The 26,413-nt window shown below is 36.2% G+C and overlaps 1 protein-coding gene and 1 pseudogene across 1 annotated transcript in view; both read right to left on the bottom strand.

Annotated features, from left to right (window-relative positions):
- ATG10 (autophagy related 10) overlaps nucleotides 1-26,413 on the bottom strand; it is a 261,116-nt gene that overhangs the window by 144,017 nt on the left and 90,686 nt on the right. The gene's annotated exons all lie outside the window — the stretch shown is intronic.
- Nucleotides 14,494-16,721, bottom strand: LOC124518641 (transcription factor BTF3-like; annotated as a pseudogene).

Genomic DNA, 26,413 nt, shown 5'->3' with positions numbered 1-26,413 from the left:
CCAACTAAGAGCTACACATTCTATAACATTTTCTATTAGACAGTAAGGGAGAAAGCCTCTAATAGGCTTTCTATTCCTATATAGAATAGTATAGAATAGAATAGAATATATAGTATATAGTATAGTATATATTATAGTATAGTATATACTATACAGTATAGTATAGAATATATACTATATAGCATAGTATACTATATATAGTATAGTATAGAATAGAATATATAGAATAGTATAGAATCACAGATTTATCTGTGATTTGTTATGAAATTGAGAACTTCCCTCATCAAAAATCTCTAGATCTATGCTGTTCAAAATAATAGCACTAGCTACCCGTGGTTACTTAAATCAACTAAAATCATGTAATATTAAAAATTCAGTTTCTCAGTCATACTAGCCACATTTCAAGTGCTCAATAGCCACATGTAGCTAGGAGCTACCATACTGAATGACCAAGCTACAGAATATTTCCCCCATCAGTAAGTGAACAGTCAGATGATATCCATTTTACATCACTGCAGGAAATTCGATTGGGTTATGCTGCACTAGTATCTAAAGATACTTTCACTTCACAGAACTTAGAAAACAAGTCTCAATATAAACCTAATGTGCAGAATTATTGAGGGCTCATTAGAGTCATTTAAGACCAACTAGACCATTTCTGGTCCAGGGTCCTTAGATGTGGCTTCTCAAAAAGACTGACCACCACAAAATAACCTACAATTGGGCTATGCCTCCAAAGTTTACTTGTAACTTCTTTTGAATTTTAAATTATTTTGTTCAGGTTCCAGGCTACTGTTAAAATCTCAATTAACTCAAAATATGGTTGGGACACCTGGGTGGTGCAGTCAGTTAAGTGTCTGATTCTTGATTACTAGTCAGGTCGTGATGTTGCAGTTCATGGGATTGAGCCCCATGTGGGGCTCTGCACTGACAGCACAAAGCCTGCTTGGAATTCTCTCTCTCTCTCTCTCTCTCTCTCTCTCTCTCTCTCTCCTTCTCCTCCTCCTCCTCCTCCTCCTCCTCCTCCTCCTCCTCCCCTGCTTGCTTGTACACTCTCTTTCTCTCAAAATAAAAAAAAATTAACTTTAAAAAATGGTTGAGGGGCACCTGGGTGGCTCAGTGGGTTGGGCATCCGCCTTCAGCTGAGGTCATGATCTCACAGTCCGTGGGTTCAAGCCCCGCGTCAGGCTCTGTGCTGATAGCTCAGAGCCTGGAGCCTGCTTCGGATTCTGTGTGTCCCTCTCTCTCTCTCTGTCCTTCCCCCACTCATGCTCTGTCATTCTCTGTCTCTCAAAAATAAATGTTAAATTTTTATTTTTAATGGCTTAAATTTTATACAATGAACAGGAGGAAAAAAAACTATTATTGATTGCTATTGTGGACTAGCCTGGAAACCTAATAATTGTGTATAATGTAATTTCAGTTTGTAAAAGTGCCCTGCAAGGGGGAGAAAAGACAGTGTCATTGGAAACATGTATCCCTCTCCTTTCTCCCCTTCTTCCACAGTGAAAAAGTAGAAACAAGGAAAGCAGAATGTTGGAAGACGTTTTATTTGGGAAAAGCCCTCCCCAGGCTGAGGTAAAATGGCTTGTCATATACATGGGATATATGTAAATTAGGCATTATAAATAAAAACCACAATTTCTAACAAAGGTAATCCCTTATAATTTATTTAAACTAAGGAATATAAAGGCTTTGCTTGATTATTCCCTCCAACATCACAGTCTCAAAAGAAAATTTCTTATTATGTAGGGTTAGTATAGGCCTTTCAAATCTTAAAAAAGATAGAAATCTTAGACTAAAAAGATTACTAGATTTGACTATACTTTTTCAATTATCTATGCCAGGGGTGCCTGGATGGCTGAATCCGTTAAGCGTCTGACTTCAGCCCAGGTCAAGATCTCATGGTTTATGAGTTCGAGCCCCATGTCGGGCTCTGTGCTGACAGCTCAGAGCCTGGAGCCTGCTTCGGATTCTGTGTCTTCCTCTCTTTCTCTGCCCCTCCCCACCCACGCTCTGTCTCTCTGTCTCTCTCAAAAATAAAATAAACATCAAAATAAATTTTAAATTATCTATGCCAAAAAAACATTGCAAACCAAGTTAAAATACAAAACCCAGGCAAAATATTTGTAACGTACACAACAAAGTGCTAACTAACATCCTTAGCAAATAAAGAATCTCAAACCAGCCACAAGTGAGTACCTTCATAGCAAAATGGATGAAGAACAAGAATAAGCAATTTATAAAGCAAAAAATACAAATGGCTAAAAAAACAAAAATTTTCTAACTTCACTGATAAACCAAGAAATACAATGAAAAACAAAGAGATACTTCTTTTTCCTATTGAACACACAAAAAGAAAAACTTGATTTTAATTGGTAATCTCTAGCACTCACTAGAAGAGAGAGAGCTGCTAGAGAGAGCAGAACCAGTGGCACCTCTAAGGTACCACTAGTGTCTTTCTCAGCCCCTAAGAGAGTATAATACACTTGGAAGTAAGTCTTCACCCCAGTAAAAATGCAAAATCCATCACATAAATGTAAAGCATCATTCTCAATAATTATGGTGGAGAATTTTATTAAGGGAAGGGGCATGAAAAACTTAAAAACTTTACTTTTTATGTAATATTACTTTATCTCTATTATATTTCACATTAAGGCACTTGAAAGCCCTTTTAGTCTGCTAGTCGGCATCTTCTCTGCAATGCTTCTTGGCACTGACTCATTAAGTATTCTTCATCTGATTCAAGGCAAAATATGCTTCTGATCAAATATGCACTCACATGCTCTTTGGCAAGCTACAAACCAAATTAGAAAAATCATAAATCTGGTGCTAAATGTTCTGGAGGGATGGTATATGCTATACCTTCCTTATCAGAAAAGCACACATATGGATTGCAATATGTCAACAAACCCCGTCTGTGACTTTTCTCACTCCTAATTTTAAAAATCATAGATCAATAAAGTAAACTATATTACTATATTTGGGTTAATAACTAACAAACCTAACTCCTTACTTTTCAAATGGAAATCATTCAAAATTACTTTGAAAGACACTTGAAATGTACTTGAAATGTACATTTCAATAACTAGATCTGCATAAAAGTTAAAAATAAATACATTTGATATCCCAAAGCTGGTACCAATTTTAATATCACTAACCACTTATACATATGGTTCTCCAAAGAAAGTTTGCTGTTAAATAGTCTAAAAAATCATTCTATCACTGTGAATATGCCCTTTCATTTAAGAAAACCTTCAGTTTCCCAATTTACATCAATAAAAGAACATAACAAAAATGAACATCACTAACCTTTAACCATATATGCAAATGTGCATTTTCATGCCAGTTTTGTCATGCCAGTTTCATTTCACATGAAAATCATTTTAAAGGTTTTTCAATAATTAAAGCATTAGTGTCCAATAAACCATTTACATGGTAAACAAAATTCTTTGCAATTCATAAGGAATCAGGCAGGGTCTAAAAATACAATTCTGTAAATGATCATCTGGTAAAATGAACAAAGACTGAATTTTGCAAAATGAGACTTAGGTATATACTTATACTGCAAAAGAATGAATCTTTCAATTAAAGTAATAAAATGCATTAATCAAAATTCTGCAAATAAGACTATCAAAAATTACTTTAAAAATATATATAATAATCTATGATCATTAAAGTGTCTATACAAAAGATGCTAAAACTTCTCAAATATATTTCATTAAATAATGGTTATCATCAATTTTAGAAAACTCATTACAATTATCATTCAGTAAATATTCACTTCAGGACCTATACATGCAAAGTTCTGAGCTATGCACCATGAAGAGCAGAGAGATGGTAAGACATCTTTCTGGGACTTGCCAAGGAGAAAACAATCTAACAGTAAGGATAAGACATAAATATCCTAGACCCATGGAATTCACAGCTTAAGAGAGATGTTCAAGTTTATTTAACCCAATATATGTAACTACTCATGAAAAATCTTGTGTTCCAAACAGGAAAATTTCTTTCTGATTTGTTAAAAGTTCACTTTATGCCTATGGAAAATAATCAGAAGCCTTCTCTTCTCTTGAATCAATTATTCCACTTATAAAATATTCTACATACCCTTTACATGCCTTTTATTATTAATTACCTTTTATTATGTTGATTTTATCTTGAACAAAACACACATACACATATAGCAAATATTTATCATCCATTATTTGTTGTGAATATTTTACCTGCTACAATTTTTCCTTTAACATTATTCATATTTTGCTATTGTTTTTTGTTTTGTTTTGTTTTCTCTTTTTGATGCAGGAAAATCTACAGATCATTTCTTCATGGTTTCTATCTTGAGGCCATTCTTAGAAAAATTACAGTGTCACCAGTGTTTTCATCTACTAGTTATATGGGTTCATTTAAAAACTGTGTAACTATTCAGTCCATCTGGGGCTTTATTCTCAGGCATACTGTGATATAAAGGGTTCAATTTAATTATTTTCCACATGCTTAAAACATTAACACTGAATAGAAGATAACAAAAATGTTTTTTAAGGGAAAGAGAAAAGAGAAGAAAAGAAACAATGAGAATCATGTCCAAAAACAAGAACAATTAAGCTAGCATCAGATTTCTCCACAGCAACTTTCAACAACAGAGGACAAGTGACCAGTGTTCGCAGAGTTCTGAAGAAAAGAAATTATGTCCCAAGAGCAGTCTGCCTAACCAAGATGACTACACAGGATAAATACAACAAAAGACATTCTCAACATGAAACAGCCACCACTGAGACCTTCATAAAGAATTCTGCTTAAAGGGGTGGCTCAGTTGGTTGAGCGTCCAAGTCTTGATTTGGGCTCAGGTCATGATCTTACAGTTCATGGGTTTGAGCCCCATGTCGGGATATGCACTGACAGCATGGAGCCTGCTTGAGATTCTCTGTCTCCCTCTCTCTCTGCCCCTGCCCCACTCTCTCTCTTTCAAAAATAAATTATTTAAACAATTTTAATATAATTTATTGTCAAGTTAGCTAACATACAATGTATACAGTGTGCTCTTGGCTTCAGGAGTAGATTCCCATGATTCCTCACTTACATACAACACCCAGTGCTCATCCCAAAAAGTGCCCTCCTCAATACCTATCACCCATTTTCCCCTCTCCCAGCCTCCCCATCAACCCTCAGTTTGTTCTCTGTATTTAAGAGTCTCTAAATGGTTTGCCTCCCTCTCTGTTTGAAACTACTTTTCCCCCTTCCTTTCCCACATCGTCTTCTGTTAAGTTTCTCAACTTCCACACATGAGTGAAAACATGATATCTTTCTCTGACTTATTTCTCTCAGCATAATACCCTCCATTTCCATCCAAGTTGTTGCAAATGACAAGATTTTATTCTTTCTCATTGCCAAGTAGTATTCCATTGTATATATAAACCACATCCTCTTTATCCATTCATGAGTTGGTGGACATTTGGGCTCTTTCCATAATTTGCCTATTGTTCATAGCACTGCTATAAACATCAGGGTACATGTGCTCCTATGAATCAGCACTCACTCCTATATAACCTTGGGTAAATTTCTAGTAATGCTATTGCTGGGTCATAGGGTACTTTTATTTTTAATTTTCTGAGGAACCTCCACACTGTCTTCCAGAGTGGCTGCACCAGTTTGCATTCCCACCAACAGTGCAAGTGGGTGTCCATTTCTCCACATCTTTACCACATCTGTTGTTGCCTGAGTTGTAAATTTTAGCCATTCTGACCTGTGTGGTGTGGTATCTCACTGTGGTTTTGATTTGTATTCCCCTGATGATGAGTCATGAGTATCTTTTCATGTATCTGTTGGCCATCTGGATGTCTTCTTTGGAAAAGTGTTGATTCATGTCTTCTGCCCATTTCTTCATTAGATTATTTTCTTTTTGGGTGTTGAGTTTGGTAAATTCTTTATAGATTTTGGATACTAACCCCTTATCCGATATGTCATTTGCAAATATCTTCTCCCATTCCATCAGTTGCCTTTTAGTTTTGCTGATTGTTTCCTTTGCAGTGCAGAAGCTTTTTATCTTGATGAGGTCTCAATAGTTCATTTTTGCTTTTATTTCCCTTGCCTTCAGAGATGAGTCAAGTAAGAAGTTGCTGTGGCTAAGGTCAAAGAGGTTGTGGCCTGTTTTCTCCTCTAGGGTTTTAATGGTTTCCTGTCTCACATTTAGGTCTTTCATCCATTTTGAGTTTCTTTTTGTGTATGGTGTAAGAAAGTGGTCTAGTTTCATTCTTCTGCATGTTGCTGTCCAGTTCTCCCAGCATCATTTGCTAGAGACTGTCTTTATTCCATTGGATACTCTTTCCTGCTTTCTCAAAGATTAGTAGATCATACATTTGTGGGTCTGATTCTGGGTTCTCTATTCTATTCCATTGGTCTATGTGTCTGGTTTTGTGCCAATACCATACTGTCTTGATTACAGCTTGGTAGTAGAGGCTAAAGTCTGGACTAAAAAAATTTTTTTATTAAAAATTTTTTTAATAATTCTAATAACAGAAACTAAAATATAAATCAAATGTAAAATTCAAGGGTTAAAACGTCAAGGAAAAAAATCATAGTGAGTACTGAATTCTAGTTAATTATATTCCAGTTAAATACAGAACTAGAATTAAACAACTATAAACCTTAATTACAAAACAGAATGTAAATGTTATAAAGCTCAAATAAGTAAAAATAATGTGTAACAACCAAAAACAGGGAGAGGACAGGAAGGTAGAGTATATATGCACATCTTTCAAAACAGATCACATATAAAGTCTAAACAGAAATTTTCATCTTAAAATCATGGCTCTAACCTCATGTATCCATAATCTCTTTACAGATATTCCAAAATATATACTACCTCTTACAGTGAAGTACATATTTGGAAGTTCAACAATTGTTTTAGTACTTTTAGTATCCTTTCCTTTTTATAAATTAAAGTGAAAATACATTGAATCCTTTTTATTTACAGTAACAGACATAGTATGATCAACAGATCAATGGGTTACCCTTTTTTTTTTTAAGATTTTAGTTTTAAATAATGCCTATACCCAACATGAAACTTGAATTCAACAGATCAATGGAAAGGAAAGAAAGAGGGAAGGACGAGGAAGCAGAGAGGGAGGAAACTGTATTTCTCGCTATCTAATGTATTATGGTGGGTATCTGAGGGGTGATTTTTGAATTTCTTCTTTGTATTTTAATTTTTTATACTGAACTTACATCATTATACAAGGATAACAGTGATTTTTTTCTCTGTTATAAAAAATCAAACTAAAAGTAGACATAAAATAAAGATAAATAATCAAGATTACAAGGGTATTACTATCTTCTGGAAGCTACAAAATTGTGTTTGATACACAAACAACAAACCTGGATATCAAGATTATAGTTCATACATTTGAGCCAAGAACCTCTCAGATTTTTTAACTTCTTATATACAGAGTTGTGAGGTAGAAGTCCACTTTATGGGGTGCCTAGGTGGCTCAGTCAGTTAAGCCTCGGACTCTTGATTTGGGCTCAGGTCATGATCCCAGCCAGGGTCATGGGATCAAGCCCTGCATGGGGCTCAGCACTGAACATGGAGCCTGCTTGGGATTCTCTCTCTCTCTCTCTCTCTCTCTCTCGGCCCCTCCCTAGCCTCAAATTAAAAAAAAAGTTTTTTTAATCCTTTGTATTTTAGGACACTATTAAAGCTCTGTGCATATTTAGGAAGCCTGATCGCCTGAGTAAACAAACCCAGTGACCTCTGCTCAGTCCCATCTTCAACCATCCTCTGCAACAGTGGACTCTGCAAAGACACCCTCCTTTACATTCTGGACAGTGCCTTGCACACAGCAGCCACACAAACATTGTTAAGTGACGAATGGGGCATTCTCCTGACTGCTCTGATCTCTGTCAGTGTCTCTGCAGGCTTCTGCCCACACTTCTTTCTCTCCTTGCCCGCCTACACAGAGGTGTCCCCCAAGGGTGGCTCTCACTTCACTTCTCTTCTCAGTCTAGTTTCCCTGAATTATCGCATCCACTCTCAAACTCTAGGTCTGGCTCCTCTTCTGAGCTCCAAAACTAAAATGGGAAGTTTGTGCTAGACATCTTGACAAAGATGCTGTCCAGCATCCTGAATTTGACACGCTGAGGTTGAATTACCTTTCACCCACCCGTCCCTCCCCCTGTCTATCTCTCATCCCATTGCCAACCAGCGTCTCCCCTTAAGTCTCAAATGGGGGCAGTGGCAACACATTCAGCTTCCTGGTCACAGAGAATGAGAACCTGGCGGCTGTTTTCAACCCGTCCTTGTCCTGTGTCCACTCCTTTTATACCTCCATAATGTCTCTCACACACATTCCATCCTTCCTGCCCACACTGACATCATCTAACAAAAGCAGCACCCTATGATGAAAACACTACCAGGTCTGGACTCAAAAGACATAGCGTTTGAGTACAAGCTTTGCCCTGAATTTGCTTTGAGACCTTGTATACACTGACTAACATATTTTTAGTACAAATCTTTAAATCACAGGATAACTCTGAAATATCAAGTTATCTCCAACCTTAGGAACAGTAGTATTGTATATACTATATGTGTGTGAATACACACACACATATATACATAGATGGCTATAGAAACACATGTGCACACACACAAACATGTATGATATCTATACAAACACATGAAAAGCATTATTATTATCTAAGCTGGTATAATATCTCATCTGATCTTGCACAAAAATGTTCAATTTTAATCTCGGTTCTCCAGGCAACCTTTTACCCTGAATGAAGGATTATTTTATTAAAACATCATTTGCTTCCTTTTAATGGTCTGCAATTTGTTCTCCTTTGCCAAAAGAATAAAACCAAAACTCTCTATATAGATTTCATAGTGCTCCTTTATCTGACCCCACCTTAGCTTTCTGACCTTATCTCCCAGTACACCCCCTCTATCACCCATGTTCTATCAAGACACAACACTATAACTTCCTTTCCCCAAATACACCCTGCGTTTATACTGTTCCCTCCAGTCTAGAATTTCCATTTTAGGAAACCTCTCCTTCAAGGTCCAATTCAGATATCACCTTCTCAATAATATCTCCACGGATCTTCATCAAGATAAGTGGCCCATATTTTTAACCTTGTAAATAGAAAGATCTTTATAATTCTCTCTTCAACTAGGTTATAAATTCCTGAAGGACCGAGACTATGGCATATTCGCCTTTGACTCCGTTGCTTGTCGAGTCTAATACAGTTTATTATGCATTTAATGAACGTGTGTAGAATGGAAATGCACAAATAAGGCTCCTTTAAATCTTTCAAATTCAAAGAATTAGAAGCATGTAGAAAGTTAAAACTATATTATATAGTGAAAATGTATAATCAGTAAATGATTAGGTGTACATATCTTTTTTAATGAAAATGATGAAAAAAATTTAAAAATACATCATTAAAGCTTCAAGCTAAACAAAAAGATTGTTTGGTGCTCCCTCTGCTGGCTTTGCAGCAAGCTAAGAATGTTGAACAATAACACTACAAAGAAGTAAACACAGATTCAGCTCATCTGCTCCCAGTATATACCTCCTACAAATAACCACAGTTGAAATTTTTAATTGAGTTCATTTGGAAATAACCCTATCTGCCAAAAAGTTGGTCTAAGAAAATTGTTTAAAAAGAGACCAAACCGATCTTATGATTTGAGTGGTAATAATTACTGCCAGAATTCCTGTTCATACCTTTGTTTTTTAACTAAACAACCTACTTTATGTATAAACAATTTTCAAACTTAGCTGAAACTATTGAGAAACAAAGTAATTAATATATAGTTTTTAAGAACCGATGAGGAGCATAAAAGGTTAAATTCTCCCTGTGTTTCTAAACAGAGTTATTCTGAGTACCCTGAAGGCATTTAATTCCAAAACAGGAAGCCACATAGAGGAACACTTGGTTACACTAATGTTATGCAGATCTTTTGGAACATACTTTTCTAAACACTTGCTGAAAGAACCTTTTCTATACTGCACGCTATCACATGAAGTTGGAGAAGGGTCCCACGGATACTGTAGTGCACATACTGCTCAAATTGCCCTTTGTTACTTCTCTGTTTTCCTCCACTTTTCTTACTTTAAATGGTCTTCTGCTTGCTCATAGAAAGAGCGGTAAGAAAACCAGGTTGGGGTCAAGGCATGTTTATTCACATACCACAGTTCAGTTGTTTTGGCATATACGTGGCATAAGAGCTATGATACGGCTTATGGCGGTCAACTGTTTTAAAAAATGATTTAGAACTGGTGTCCCAGAAAGATTAACCTGAAACTAGCAGAGACATCTCTGCTAAAGGCTAGTGTCTTTTCTAATAAATTCGTGTTTCCTGTGCTTCAGGTTACTATAAAATCTCTTTAATCTAAAACATGTTAAATGAGACCTTACCCTTGTCGTTGAACAAAGGATAATAGTAAGCCATAGGTGAGGGACACAGCAGTGGATTTATGTAATTGAGTCGCATCGATGCTGGAGCTACCTCTGTTACAAAGCAAGCCACTTAACATGGTAGGCTCCATTTCCCAACCTTTCAAGTAAGGGTTAGACTACTAGTGACCAGAAAGATACTACTTGTGATTCTGTGACTAAACAAATGAACTAGATCCTAGGTCCACTTTAAGTTACAGGTATAAGGCAGAAAAAAAAAAAAAAGGTAAGTGCATTTTTCATATGCCATTTGATCTCACACACCATTTCAACGCCATCCATGTTTAAAAATAGCTCTTTTTCTTAGTTTCTATCCTAGTTTATATTCAGTTACGTTTTAAAGAAAGTAAATGATCACTGAGCAATTATCCTTCTGTGTTGGAAATTAAGGTTTCATGCACATTCTTGATTATCCATAAAAGTGAAATGAAGTTAATATTAAAAGCAGCAATATTAAAAGTCTAGTCAGAAGAAGCCCAATAGAAAAAAATAGTCAATATATTTCGATCTGCTTATACTTACTTTCAATGAATTTATGAAAATATTTATTCCATTCATAACATTTAGGCAGTAAGAATTTTGTTGAAATCAGCTATGAGAATGTCAAAATAGTATTTTTAAGCTATTCCACAGAGCTTGGAAATTATTTTCCCTTAAGAAATCTCCATGTGAACAAGAACAAGGGTTTTAGCCATGACAGTGTACTACTGACAGCATTCTTGTGCTGGGATACACAACATTTACCCCCACCCTCACTGGGATTGCAGAGATAAGAGACTGGTTGGTGAGTGGGTACCATCCTGTTAGTGCCTCAGGACAACAGCAGCCAGGCCTAGAGGAAGAAGCAGAAGGTCAGAGCACAGAGGATATTCCCAGGCTCACTGTGACTCTGTCATCCAGTGCATGGCAAGTTCTAAAATGCTGAGCTGCTGTCTTTTGAGCAGGGCTGTCAAATCATTAGATTTGTTTTTGGAAATTCAGCTCATGAATATGTCCTCTAATGTTCAGAGGGCATCCCTGCTAAAATGTACAATTATATATAAGGCTATAGCAAAGAAACCCTTACAACCCAAAAGATTTATCAGCAATTCATCATACGGTGATTTATTTCACTTTAAATTATTGAATGCTCTATTCAGAAATGATACAACAAGGTTTCAGAGCTGTAAATTAGCTGGCAGTTAGACAATATCTTAAAAAGCATTCTGAAGTGTAGAATAAAAATATTCAGAATATGTGATTCATTTTCATTTAACATAATATATATTCAATGTTGAATGAACAGAGGAAACATGATGTGGTTTGTTGTAAACTGGAAACAGTAATATCCAATAAACGTTACGCTTCTTTCATTCCTTATGGTAATCCATTTACCCTATTAGCCAATAGCAGTGCAGTAAACTACTGAACAACTTGTGAACATTTCTGTAGAGAAAATTTCATTCCTGAACGAAATTACTGACATTTTCTGCAGAGAAAATGTCAAGGAAGGCCATTTATCAGGCTCCAGCTGTGTTGATGTCATTATGTGCAAGTGTGTGACATCAAACACTGATATTATAAGGTGTTCATCATAATAATTCAGTCCCTTCTAGACTCCATGGACGCAGTATAAACTGATAACAATCAACTCATGTTATGTCACATTTATTTCATAACACCTACATCAATAAATACTACATATTTTGAAATAAAAATACATATAAACAAATATAACTTTATATCCTAAATGTTTTTCCTATGGAAAATAATAACAAAAGATTTTATTAATGATGATTCACTATAATTTCACATAGAACTTCAGTGATAAAACTTAAGTTCTATCTCCCGTTTAAGACCAGCAGGCCTCTAAAAGTATACTTCCTTAGGCTCTTGCTTAAAAGTGAATTTAAGAAAATAATGGTGTTTAAGAAAAAAAAAATCAGTTGTTGTTTTTTTTTTTAAGTAGGCTCCAAGCCCAATGTGGGGCTTGAACTCACAACCCTGGGATCAAAGAGTTGGATGCTCTACCAACTGAGCCACCCAGGCATCCCAAAAACTATTAGTTTTAAATTGTAACTCTATTCTATTGCCTTTAGCTAATCTCAATATGGCAGCCAAAACTAGTACAGTAACTGGTCAATTTACATCACTATTTAGTTTGACTGCAAAATCAAATGTTAAATCAGTTTCCTGAATATTATACAGCAAAACAGGTTACTTTTATTTAATTTTTTATATTGATATTTTGTAAATGTACAAAGTTAGATCCAAAACCAATAGAAAATATTTTAGTATTATCTAAAAACATGTTGTTGAACAAAATAAGACAGATACAATATGCACTATGTGATATATTTATATAATGTTAAGAAAAAAAGAGACAAGGGCACCAGGCTGTCTCAGTCAGTGGAGCATGAGACTCATGACCTCAGAGTTGTAAGTTTAGGTCCCATGTTGGGTGTAGAGACTATGTAAAAATAAAATCCTTAGAAGAACAAACAAACAAACAAACAAAAGAGGCAAAATGAGTCTAGTGTAGAAGTCAGATTAGTGTAACGATTAGACACCAAGTAGTGACTGAAAGTGTCAAAGAAACTGTGTTCTGTTTCTTTATCTGGGTATTGGATACATAGGTATGATCACTTTGTGATGAACACTCATTGAGCTTTAAACAAAACAAACCAAAACCTGTAGGCAGAAGCAATTGGGGAGTCACTGAAGTCCACCCCAGGCATACATACATGCACTGTAGTTTAGTATGGATGTCTAAAAGAAAGATGAATCTTTTAGGAGGGAAGCAGGACAAGAGAGACAAGCTGAGGAACGGACCTATTAACAAGCCACAGATATGTGGTAGAAAAAGAAAAAGAAAGGGGCAGGCACATTTATGTAAGACTCAATCCCAATCCCCTAAACACAGCATGCGATAGATAAACTGAGAGGTTCATGGGATCAGGGCTGGGACTATGGACTCAATGGGGTCCCTGTTATATTAGGACCTCATTTTAGAATGCAAAGGGAATCATACTTGTTGATCTCCATGTACCAGATACTGTGCTAAAAGGTTTACAAAGAAATTATGTTACCATTTACTAGACCAAGGATACAGAAAGAGCTCAGAAGATGTTTACTAAATTTAATTGCCATAATCCTTACATAACAGATATTATTATCCTTGTCTACAGATAAAGAACTTGAGGCCTGATGAGTTAGTTACTTGTGCAAGCTTTTAGAAAAAACAAGTGGTGGAAAAGCTCCGTCCTTTTTTCTTTGGGAGGAGTTGGGAAGAAACAAGGAAAGTGGCAAAAGTAATCAACTCCTCCATTTTAATTTAATCTTTCTCCCTGCAAAACAAGTCATGATCTTTAGAAGGCATGGCGCAAGTCAGTTCAACACAGTGCCTATCATATGAGTTAAGGCTTTCATCTGGGGATCAAATTAGGATCCCTCAAATGAAAAGTTTTCAAATTGAGCGTGAGATAAGGCCTAGAAGCCAAGAAACAGGAGGACCAAACAGCTGGGATCCAATAGTTGCTTTCCTGAAGCAGAGCTGAGCTGTACACCATCTAACACATATCATGAAAGGGCATCAGTTAGGCACTGTGGAGGACCGTCTCCCTAAGAGCTCCCCGCAACCCTGTCCTTCTATGCCTTGAACCATATGAACGCTAGGTTGAAGCAAAATGCTTTCCAAAATTATTCACTATAACTAAAATGAATAGGTACAGATACAGACACAGATATAAATAATCAAAACTATGCCTTGAAAATATGTATAGATAGGCCAAGTGTGGGCAGTGTGTTTATATTCTGGAAAATCCATTTAAGTCTCTAAAAGACCACAATCTAACAATGTCTACCAGAGTACTGTTAACAACATTTGATTTACCTGTTTGGAATCTTGGAAACAAAGTTTCTTTCTTATTTTCTTTTCTTTTCTTTTCTTTTCTTTTCTTTTCTTTTCTTTTCTCTTCTCTTCTCTTCTTTTTTCTTTTCTTTCTTTCTTTCTTTCTTTCTTTCTTTCTTTTTTTTTTGCTAGGCAGAGAACTTTACTAACCTTGTTTCAAACTTTATTCTCAGGCTTCTTCAGCTTAATTAGCTGCAAAGAATGAATTGTGTATAAGCAAAAACTGAAAAGAGCTGCAGTGTCCAAGAGACTTGGGCTTAAAAATATTAGAGATCTAGATTTTATCAGATCCATCAACAATAGTTTTAAAAAGCAGTCATAATATAAAATAGCTCCCAGTAACTCCTTCAAGTTTTATCTTCTTCAGAAGGTGCCTCTATTCATTTGCTTCATTCTTTGAAGCTTCATCCAAGTTTTCCACAAGATCTGGAACGTCATCATCGCCCTCCTCTCCGGGAGCAAGCGGTACCTTTCCATCCACACACTGGGTGGGCAGAGCTTCAGCCAGTCTTAAACTAGTCAGACCGTCTGCACCAAGTCGGTTCAAGAAACTGGGTAGCATGTCTGTCAGCTGCTTTGTCTCAGCGTGACCTGTAATGGTGAAAGTTTTCGCTGCCAGGGATGCCTGAACTTTAGGGTTCTTAAAGTGGACCCCTGCTCCTTGGTTTGTGAACATATTCACTTCTTCAATACCAGAGATATCTTTTACCCCCAACTTCTTTAAGGAGAACTGAATTTTTTATTTTTTTTATCATCTGCTGTAGCTGTTCTAGGAGCCACCTTCTTCTTTGCGTGAGCAGTTCCCTTCCCACCAATGCGCACTTGTGCTTGCAGTTCAGTGAGTTTCTTCTACTTCATGATAGCTTCTTTCATCTTGTTGGAACAGAAATGGGACCGCGTGCAGGGGATGTCTGCACTCGGGGTGCAGGGGGGATTCTCAGGTGGACCAGCTGAGATTAGATACACACATATGGAGACACAAGAGGATACTAGAGCCAGAGTTTCTTTTTTATATGACATTTTTCTAATCTGGCAAGCAATAGATTTTCTCCTTCTGTTTCTAATGGAGTAGGCATCCAATAACTATTGTGTCTAACTTCTCAATCTTATCTGTGTCAGTGAGAATGAGCACGGGCCTAGACATACTAGTAGAGTGTTTTCAGTCTACCTCCCACAGACTTATGGTGCAGACAGGGTAGTATCGTTTAAAATTACAAAACTCATAACTTTAATATGTTAGATCTCTTAATTATACAATTGGGAATACAAATCCAAAACACCTACCACATTAATATCTTAATATTTTCTAAAGAAATTCACACAATTCAAATACCAAAGGAAAATAAAAATCCACCACAAAATGAAAGATACTATACATTTCATGTGTTACAAATCTTATATCTTGTATCTTGTGATACAAATGTATCTGTCCTATAGCTATATTGAATGAAATCTGCTTTAATCAATTGATCAATACTTCCTATAGCAAACAAATCAGTAAGAAAATTCATAAGGCATAAAACTTCAAGCATCAGAAAGATTGCTAAGTGTGTGGGGTCATTATGTGTCCACAGAATACTATTTCACTAGTGCTTTCCATTAAAAGAAAATGCGGGCTTCTGAAAAACATGAAAACAAGACTTGTGTAGTATTTACTTTAAGGAATATTTGTTATTATTGAGATGTAGTAAGTAAAAATCTAATTTTATCAAAATCTCTCATAAGAAAAGTTAAACTAAAACTCAGTATGGCCCTGTGCACACATATATTGAAATAATCCTGGCACATTGTATCAGAAGGAACTGTACCTATCATGTCTCTCCCTAAAACATCCCTGATAGGCAATTTTCTAGTTTGTTTTTGAATGTTCAACAACAGTTACATTGGTATCTCTAAAAAAGCCCATTCAATTTGGGGCACACAAAACTACTAGGAAATTCTTCTCTATATTTAGTAAAATTTGTCCTTTTTAAGCCTCCTACTGCTACCTACTGCTTTTACTCTGCCTCCATGGCAGCCAGGTGTGGCCATAAGACTAAGTTGCCAAAAAAATGTCAGTGCAAATTCTGAGAAGGTTTCTTAAAAGAAAGAAGGTGTGGCTTTCCCCCACACCATACTCATCATCTTCTTGCTGTCTGGAATAGGGATGTGACTGCAGGAGTTCCCGTGATTTACCATGAGGTGATCCTGAAGATGGAAATAATCATTCGGTGAAGATATTAGACTCATAGTCCTCAATGACTTTGTGGAAGGGTTGCTCTAGCCCTGGACTATCCATCCCCAGACTTCACTTACACAAGGGAATAACGCTGTGTGTGTATACTCATAATCCAGAACTTAGTTAGGAACTTAATTCCTACTCACATACTGAGTCTGCAGATATGTTTTCAGTATTTGAAGAACAACATCACATTCTACCTACATTCTCTCTACTTTAAACTTTTAACAGTTTCAGCTTCCTCATCATCTAAGTTACCCTCTTCTATAAAGGTTCAAGTTTTTCAGACTTATTCTTAAAAGTTTCAGAACAGAACTCAATGCATCCACCAGATGTGAGCTGACCGACAGAAAACAGATGGATTATTAACTTCCTCTGTTGTCTTTATAAGACATAAGATGCATTAGCTTCTTCAGCAGTCCTCAAGACTAAAGATTCATACCATGGTTACAGGTAGCCAAAAAAAGATCTAGTTTTTACTTTGTTTTGTTTTTCACTGCAAGTACTATTAACCAGACTTTCCCTAATTTGTATATGTTTAGTAATTTGTTTTTTCTCTTTAATCTAAGTGTAAAACTTCAGATTTCTCCTTATTACATTTCTTCTTACAGTCCATTACTCCATCCAATGCAAATAAACCTTGAACCCCAATTTTGAAATTCCACCTAATTAACTATCCTTCTCAGTTTCCATCTTCTGCTTATTTAGTTAGCAAGGTTTCTATGTCCCCACCAAGTCCTTGGCAAGAACTTGACATAATCAAGGTGAAAGAAAGAGCCCTTCAGTGATCCACTGAAGACTTCTCTGCCAGTGGACAAGCAGCAAATGATCAATACTCTAGGGAGGCTGGTCCAACCAGCTGAGTCCCAAAGGTCCATTCCTTCTTTCAAGAACTCAGACTCAAAGACAGGGCCATAGGAGGCCACAGGTGGCGCTCAGGAAGCCTGGAGCCTGACCACCACCACACAGAAAGAGACTGGCAGCATGGGCTGACTCACTGTGCTGGCAGGTAAGTATGAAGAGGTAGAGGCAGGAAAAGCTGTAGCACTTGTTTATATAACAAATAAAAGGAAGTCTCTTTCTTTAAAAAGAAAAAAAGTTTTCTCCTTAAAAAAGAAAAAAAATCTATGAGTATATTGAGTGTAGGGGGGGACTTGACTAGTGATTGATTGACAAAGCAGTGTAAATTCCATAACTACCCCATTTGCATAGATATTGATTGCAGTGGGCTTCAAAAGACTGATTATGCGGCTTCTTAGATTTGAAATGAGTGTCTTATACCTTAGCCCTACAGAAAAACCAAGAAGCAAACATTAAAAAACTTAAATATGCACATGTGAAAATGTATTTATGATTAATGATAATTTATTAAGTGCAATACTGTGCTAAATTAATATATGCAGAGTAAGACTGACTTGTGCTGATGGAATTATCTTGTTTATGATTACCGTTATTGACTTTAAAAGAGATACACCACTATTTTCTGAATAAGAGGTATAGTCCAACATACACAATGTAAAACATTACATATTTACTCTACTGTCACTAATCATTAATTTGATGTAGTCTCAGTCATTGTAAATTAAAGTTTCCTATATCTATAAATGTCATTCCACTTATAGAAAAAGAATATACATAAATGATATTTAAATATACACTTATTATTTCTGATTCTGTATGAGAAACATACATAGTGAATTATAATACTTTATCAATTCATAATTACACCACTATCCCTTAAATAAATTTCATCTTAACTGAAATTACTCAATATATGTAAGCACTTACTGTTTTTAAAGTAATTATTAAATATTGGTAGCAATTAAAATACTTTTTAAATTTATTACACTACCATGAAATAGAGGACAAACTGCATCCACTCTTTTCTCTGGGAAGTTATACTTTTTTTTTCCAATTAAATAACATATTGAGGTTGGCTGACAAATCATTTAGATTTTTCTTGTTTTTATGGTGTTTTTCCAATGAGTAATCTAAGAAAATATAAATCTAGGTAGGTTGCAGTTTGAACCACTACTCAGATAGCTTTTTATTTTCCTTTTGGTGAGGGAAAGAAGATCTACAAATTAGTATTGTTTTGTCTAGTTTTTGGTCATGGTTCAGGTCAGTTTTAAGTCCCTACTTAAATCTAAATTAAATTAAATTCAAAATGTAATGCTGCTTTATTGCTCTTATAGATTCATTTTTCTGTTTTACTTCAATGCTGTCAACAAGTCTATGTGTTGTGGGTAGGCTGAACAAAGTTCCATACAATTTGGTCAGGGTGGCTTATTGGGGACCATTTAAAAGAGAACTATCTATTCAGTTCTTGTTAACTCATATTGTTCTTGCAGCTGACTAGGACTGTTTCAATAAATCTTATTCAATTCTTAAAGGACCGGAAAACTTTTCATTGATCCCACTAGCTAACAGCTTTGTCTTTAGGTAATCAAGTATGGAAGTCTAGAAACAATGATCTCTCTTGATCTGCACAATGTTAAAACTAACATTACCAAATAATTAAAAAGAAAAGGCGGAGCTCAATAAAAATAAATTAAGTTCACTATTACCATATATTCTATTTCTTTAGATATTAAAATACTAAACCTAAGGAGAGACTAAATGTTTCATTCTTCTGTCTCAAAACTAATTAATTAACCTAAACTAAAAGTATTTAATGCCTTTACCTGATGAAGTTCTGGAGTGATGGGGTTCATGGGGTAAAGAGCTGATGGCCAAGAAAGAATTCTTGAAGATGTCTTTGGTGCAAAAAAGTGACTTTATTAAAGCAGGGGGACAGGACCTGTGGGCAGGAAGAGCTGCAGTGGGGTCATGATGGGTAACTCATTATAAACCTCAGGTTGGGAGGGGGTCAGGGATAGAGTTAAGTCTCTAAGGAATTTTGGAAGCAAGGTTTCCAGGACCTTGAGGGGCTAACTGTTGCTAGGGAAACACCATTTTTTACCATTTAATAAAACCTCAGTCATGAAACCCTTTAGATGTATATGGGGGGGGGGGCATAAGCTTAGAGTATGATTGCTAGCATATACCCTGGGGCAGCTGAGATAAACGAAGTAGACTTACAGGATCCTCAAGGTTGGGATAATGTTAAGCTAAGGTTCTCTTTTGCCCCTAGCAAACTGTCATCATTGAGGCAGCTGATCTCCTAGAGGGAGGTCACTCTGCTGGGTTTCAAGGACTTATCAGTGGGCTGTAGGCAGTAAGGGAATTTAATTTTTCATTTGTCTTTGTTTCTACATTACCATGGCAAGCACTTAAACCCCTTTCCTTTGTTCTTGGGTAGCCAGGAGTGTTTGAGGAATATCACACATATTCCACCTGAGGGGGTGCTGGTGGCAGTGGCTGTGCCAGCCTGTATTTTGCCCCTCAGCCTGCCTCACGCTCCCTCATCATACCTGGACTTAGCTTCTGAGAGCCTGGGCTGAAAGACAACTTTCCTGAACATCTTGAATGAGACAATAAAACTACTGCAGAATCTACACTTAATGTCACAGTGGGAAACAAGATTTCTTTAGAGCAACAATTGATTCATTTCCATATGGTAACTTTATGGGTTTTTGTTTTGTTTTGTTAAACCAGTGTTAAAATGTCAATTCTCTTCCTTCTAGTTCTCCAGATCCATACACCAATTTTCTCCTAGGCCCACACTACTGTGAACAGGGTATAATAAACACCATCCCAATTTTACAAGATTGGTTTGTTTGGTTTTGTGAGCAACATGAATGATAGTTAAGGAAAAATAAATCTACTAGAGTAGAAATATGCCTATTATTTTACACCTTATAAGTCTGGCATCTTCAACTATTAAAATGGAGCCACTATCATGGGAAATTATTTGAAATGTATTTTTAAATTAAATGAAGAAAATGATTCAAGTTTCTAGTTTGGGTTTAGGTTTTAAAGATGGCTACTTTGTTGCTGAGGTTAAAATTCTTGCAGAATGAATCTGTTGTAAGTTCTCTTGAGACTTCTTTGGGCAAATATTTTGTTGTAATTGGAGATGGTCCTAGATCTTTCGATAAATCTTTTCACCTAATTTAAGCAACTGTAAAAAAGACTTTATAAATACTTTGATATTTTACTACTGAATCATCACAGCTCTGTGACCTTTGATCTTTATTGATGAATGTTTGGGTTTGGCAAAAGGTGTTTTTAAATTTTATTTTATTTATTTATTTTTTTTAATTTTTTTTTAACGTTTATTTATTTTTGAGACAGAGAGAGAGAGAGCATGAACGGGGGAGGGGCAGACAGAGAGGGAGGCACAGAATTGGAAGCAGGCTCCAGGCTCTGAGCCATCAGCCCAGAGCCCGACGCGGGGCTCGAACTCGCGGACCGCGAGATCATGACCTGAGCTGAAGTCGGACACTTAACTGACTGAGCCACCCAGGTGCCCCGAGGTGTTTTTAAATTTTAACACTAATATTTGGAGAGATAAAGGTCATTAGCACCCATAACAACAATAAAAATGCTTTGTATTTACATGATATTTCTTCCTCAAGAAAGAAAAGAAAATTCCTTCTTCAAAAAAAAAAACAATGTTGACTGGAAATTTTGTTTTACAAATTTGTAACAACTTTAAGATATTTTAAATATAACTGGCTGTAATTTTGCAGGGGATCTAATTTTGCTATATGCAAAAATAAAATATATTATTGCTTCAAAAACCGTACACAACTACCAAGCAAATGGAGCGAATTTACCTTAATCTTGAGGTAACTCATAAGATTTCTTTGTATGTAATTCATAGGTATCTCTTTGTATGTATTTTCTAAGTATAGTTGAAGACATATATTTATTTATATATATATATAATAGTATGAATATTAAAGACAGTAGTTAGAAGACAGAAGATATTATTTGATCTGATTATTTTACAACAAAAATTGGGGCAGTGGGGTGTGGCAGAGCACAGTTATAAAAGGATATGGAATTACTAATTGGTTATTTCTTTTGCTAAGGAAGTCCATTAGTCTATGTAATGTGTTCATAGAAACCTTCACTTTAGAATGAAATGCTAAATTACCAGGCCAGCTCACAATTCTCACTAGGATGCTAACATCAGCTAACAAACTTTGTCATATTTTAGATAGATGAGTCTCATTATGAGCTCTCAAGACTTCAGTAATAAAGTTGGCCTAGTGAGCCCACAACCTATAGACCCCTCCCCTCGATGCCTCAGAACCTGGCACAGGCACCCACCAAGGAAATACAATAATGGAAAGGAGAGCCAAAGGGCTAGAGGGCAGCAAAACAAATTGCAAAGCAGTGTCGATACCACGAACTGGAAAAGACTGTGAGGTATTAAAACAGCAATATTCCAACAGGGGAAGGGTTCCATTTTGAGCTAATTTTGGATTTAAGTTATTCCACAAAAAAACATATCAGAGAGAAAATAGGCTACAAGGTTTAAGCTGTTCTAAAATAAATATGAAGTTAGACTTATAAGAGCTACCTTTTAAGCTCCTCTACTAATAGCAAAAATGGCTGAGATTGACATCTGCAGAAATTTTAAACCCAAATCATATGACAAAATAGACAAATCTTAGAAATAAATGTGCAAGTGCACCTGCTTTTCTCACAGCAGAGCATAAAAATATTCCAAACCCAGACAGACTGTAGAAGTGAAGCTTTAGGAGTCTTTATTGAACTATAGAAATGATATCCATGTGAACACTAATGTGCCAGTGTTTTCATTTGAAAGGTCAGTAATATCTTTGATAATAAACCCTGGTTCCTATTGTACAATATTAGTGGCAAGCCAACTACATCTAAGGCAAAGGAAAGAAGCTGACAGAATGCTTGTCTCTGCAAAGTTTCAAGAGTTGGTCTGTCATAAGGATGCACAGAGATAAAGAAATGTAAGAGTTCAAGTTCATTAATGTCTGTTAATTTTCCCGCTAAAGTAATATACCTTATTGTAAGAAACACAAGATTTTTTCTTTAGAAGACAGGTTATATCTAGGAGTAAAGAAGTGGTTTAGAAACTGAGAGAAAGCTGAGAGACTCTCAGGGGGAAAGGCACCAAAACACTGGCCCAACTTCTTCAGCAGTGATATAAACCTTGGCGCTTCCTGTCTAATGCCATCCCTCCCCAGCCAGGAGGAGCCAAGCAGGAGCCACGGTGGGCTGTGACATGCTGGGGGAAAAAGAAAATACTGGCTGCAAGTATATATACCACTCCTGGTTAAAATAAAACAAAATAATCTGCAATTCTTTATTTTTTCTTTTTTATTTTTTCTTAATGTTTTTATTTACTTTTGAGACAGAGAGAGACAGAGCATGAACGGGGGAAAGTCAGAGAGAGAGGGAGACACAGAATCTGAAACAGGCTCCAGGCTCTGAGCTGTCAGCACACAGCCTGATGCGGGGCTCAAACTCATGGACCGCGAGATCATGACCTGAGCTGAAGTCGGACGCTCAACCGACTGAGCCAACCCAGGCGCCCCTACAATTCTTTTAATCAAAGATCACATTATAGACAAAAATGGAGTTAAAATGAAATCAAAGGCGGCTCGCATACAGAGATAATTAGTATCTCCTAATTTTATCATCATCATAATAATAAACTCATCCCATTGTCCAAGTAAATTTGATGTCTGGTAAAAACTATTCTTAGTCTCTTATTTTACTTTTAAAAAATAATTTTAAAAATCAAACTACTCTTTGTTGGATGTTTATTACCTGTGACATAAATATTGTTAGGTGATATGTTAAAAATAATGACTTTAAAAATTATTAAAGTCAAAGATGTTTGGGCACCTGGGTGGCTCAGTCAGTTAAGGAGCCAATTCTGGATTCCAGCGCAGGTCATGATCTCACGATCTGTGAGATTGAGCCCCCCATCCCCACCCTGCCAGTCCACCAACAACATCAAGCTCTGCAGTGACAGCCTGAAGCCTGCTTGAGATTCTCTCTCCCTCTCTCTGCTCCTCTCCACCTCTCAAAATAAATAAATAAACATTTTTTTTTTTTAAGTTCACTTCTTTATTTTGAGAGAGAGAGACAGAGAGAGAGCACGCAAGCAGGGAAGGGGCAAAGACAGAGAGAGGGAGAGAAAGAATCCCAAGCAAGCTCTACACTGTCATCATGGAGCCTGATGCAGAGCTTGATTTCATAAACCATGAGATCATGACCTGAGCTGAAATCAAGAGTTGGATGCTTAACCAACTGAGCCTCTCAGGAGCCTTCATTTTCATTTTATAAAACCTAGTGTCTCAGAACTTTATAAGGCTTCTCTGTGAGGGTTTCCTTTCTGGTTTATTTGTCTGTCTCTGACTGTAGAAGTTATACATGCTCATTATTTTTAAAAATTTTTAAATATGAGAAGAGAAACTAGAAAATAAAAATCAGGGGCACCTGGGCGGCTCATTCACATCTGACTTTGGCCCAGGTCATGACCTCACAGTTTGTGGATTCAAGACCCGCATAGGACTCTGTGCTGACAGCTTAAAGTCTGGAGCCCGCAGCCTACTTCAATTTCTGCCCCCCTTGCTCTCTGCTCCTCCCCCAGTCACACTCTGTCTCTCTCTGTCTCTCAAAAATGAATAAACATTAAAAAAATGTTTTAAAAAGAAAAATCACCTGTAATTCTATCTTCCAGAGAACTACTGTATTTGTATGTATATGTGTGTATTTGTATGTATGTATATTTCCCATGGTATCATCTATACATAATAGTTTATAACTTGTCTTCCTCACTTAGTATGTTGAAGACATCTTTTTGTGTTAATAAATATCTATCTACCTCATTGTTTGCAATAGACTAGTCATAATCTGAATGTACATACATACCTATATTTAACAACTGAGGAAAATAACTGTAAAAAATTATAAAAATAATTACTGTAGGATTTAAAATAAATAATTGCATATATAAAGATTAATCACTTGACTAATAACTAATACTCAAGTTATTTCCAGTTTTTATCAGTAATTCTACAATAAAATTTTTTGCTTATAAATTTATGGGATTATTCATTAGGGCAAATATCGAGAATTAGAATTGCTAAGAAAAGTAACTATTTTAATTTTCATACATATTACCAGATTGCATTCCAGAAAGGCTGTACCTGTTTTGTCACCAATGCATATCACCATTTGTTTTCTTCCTTGGCAATATGATAGATGAAAGTGGTATTTCTGTGTCATTTCTATTAGTATCTCTTTGATATTATTAGAACAGAAAATCTTTTCACATATTTATTGGTGATTTTAATTTGTTCTTTTGCCAACTGCCCACTAATAAAAGCAAATAAACAAATAAAAATATCATTTTCATTTTTCTATTGGGATTGTTCATCTTTTTCTTATTGATTGACAAGGCCTGCTTATATATTAGAGCTATTAATCCTTAGCAGGGTACAATAATTGCAAATGCTTTTCCCAGTTTGTCATTTGTCTTTCAACTTTGTATACAGTATGTTCTATAGCATTGTTATTTACTTTTAATGTAGTGAAACACAAATATCACTAGGCAAGAGGAAGTAACAGAGAAGAGATTTATCTTGCCACCTGAAACAACTAAAACGCTTAACAAAATATATGAAAGAATGATTTTTCAAGACATTGGACATCAGGCAGCAAAGACATGGGATCCCTGAGATGTGGGAAAACAAGAAAGTAAGTCTTAAGATTGTTCCAGCTTATTGCCTAGAGAGAGTTTTCAGGCCACAGTGCAGGGAGGCATAACTCAGGCCGAGCCAACCAGGCTTCCTGACTGTAGGAGATGGAACTGAGAAACCAGGGAGGCCATGACTGTTAAGAGCTTTCAGGGCAAACAATCAGAGAGGAGAGAGCAGCACAGAAAAAAGAAATCCCTCACATCTTCAGCTGAGTATGGATTAGCTCATATGTTTGAGGAAAAAACTCAGGTCAAGAAAAGAGCCATCCAAAAGAATTAGAGAAAACTGATACCTGCATAGGGCTGAGAGTAATTTGGGGTCCTCCTAGCCATAATTCATGGGGCACTGGATAAAGTCCTCTGAAGAGATTTATCTCATTAATGAGCAAAATCAACCCCACACAAAAGGCTGCTCTGGTCCCATCTAACAAAGCTTAACTTTCAGATTTGAAAAGGATCAAACTGTTTCCAGATAACCTAACTGTATCCCAGAACAAGGTTAAAAAATATTTAGAATAAAACAAAACTAGGGGTGCCTGGGTGGCTCAGTCAGTTAAGTTTCCAACTCTTGGTTTCAGTTCAAGTCATAATCTCACAGTTTTGTGAGTTCGAGCCCCATGTCAGGCTCTGTGCTGGCAGTGTGGAGCCTGTTTGGGATTCTCTCACCCTCTCTCTCTGCCCCTTCTCAGCTTGTGTTGTCTCTGTCTCTATCAAATAAATAAATGTAAAAAAAAAAGAAAGAAAGAAAACAAAAATACCCAGCACATACTAAGTAAAATCCACCAAGTCTGCCATCTAATTTAAAAAAAAAGCATGTAAAAAAGCAGAAAACTACAAGTCAAAATGAAGCAAAAAAAAAAAAAAATCAATTGAAAGTAACCCAGAAATGATATCACTGATAGAATTAGTAAACATAGCAAAACAGTTATTATATGTATTCCACTATTATGTTCAAGAAGCCCAGGGGTCAGATTTTTTTTTCTTTGTTAAGGGCAGGATAGTACACAATTTAGGTTTTGCAGGCCATACAGTCTCTGTAACAACTACTCAACTCAGCCACTGTAATGCAAAAAGCAGCCACAAACAATATGTTAATGAATGGACATGGCTGTGCTTCAATAAAACTTTATTTACAAAACAAATCTTGTGGGCCAGATTTAGTGTATGGATATCAATTGTCATCCCCTAAACCAGAGGAAACATTAAA

This window comes from Lynx rufus, unplaced genomic scaffold (assembly GCF_022079265.1).
Source record: "Lynx rufus isolate CCGP_SWC_20201006 ecotype Redwood Valley unplaced genomic scaffold, mLynRuf1.p SCAF_1, whole genome shotgun sequence".
Lineage (NCBI taxonomy): Eukaryota > Metazoa > Chordata > Mammalia > Carnivora > Felidae > Lynx > Lynx rufus.
The sequence above is the reverse complement of the archived record's forward strand: the minus strand, read 5'-3'. Positions and strand labels throughout refer to the sequence as shown.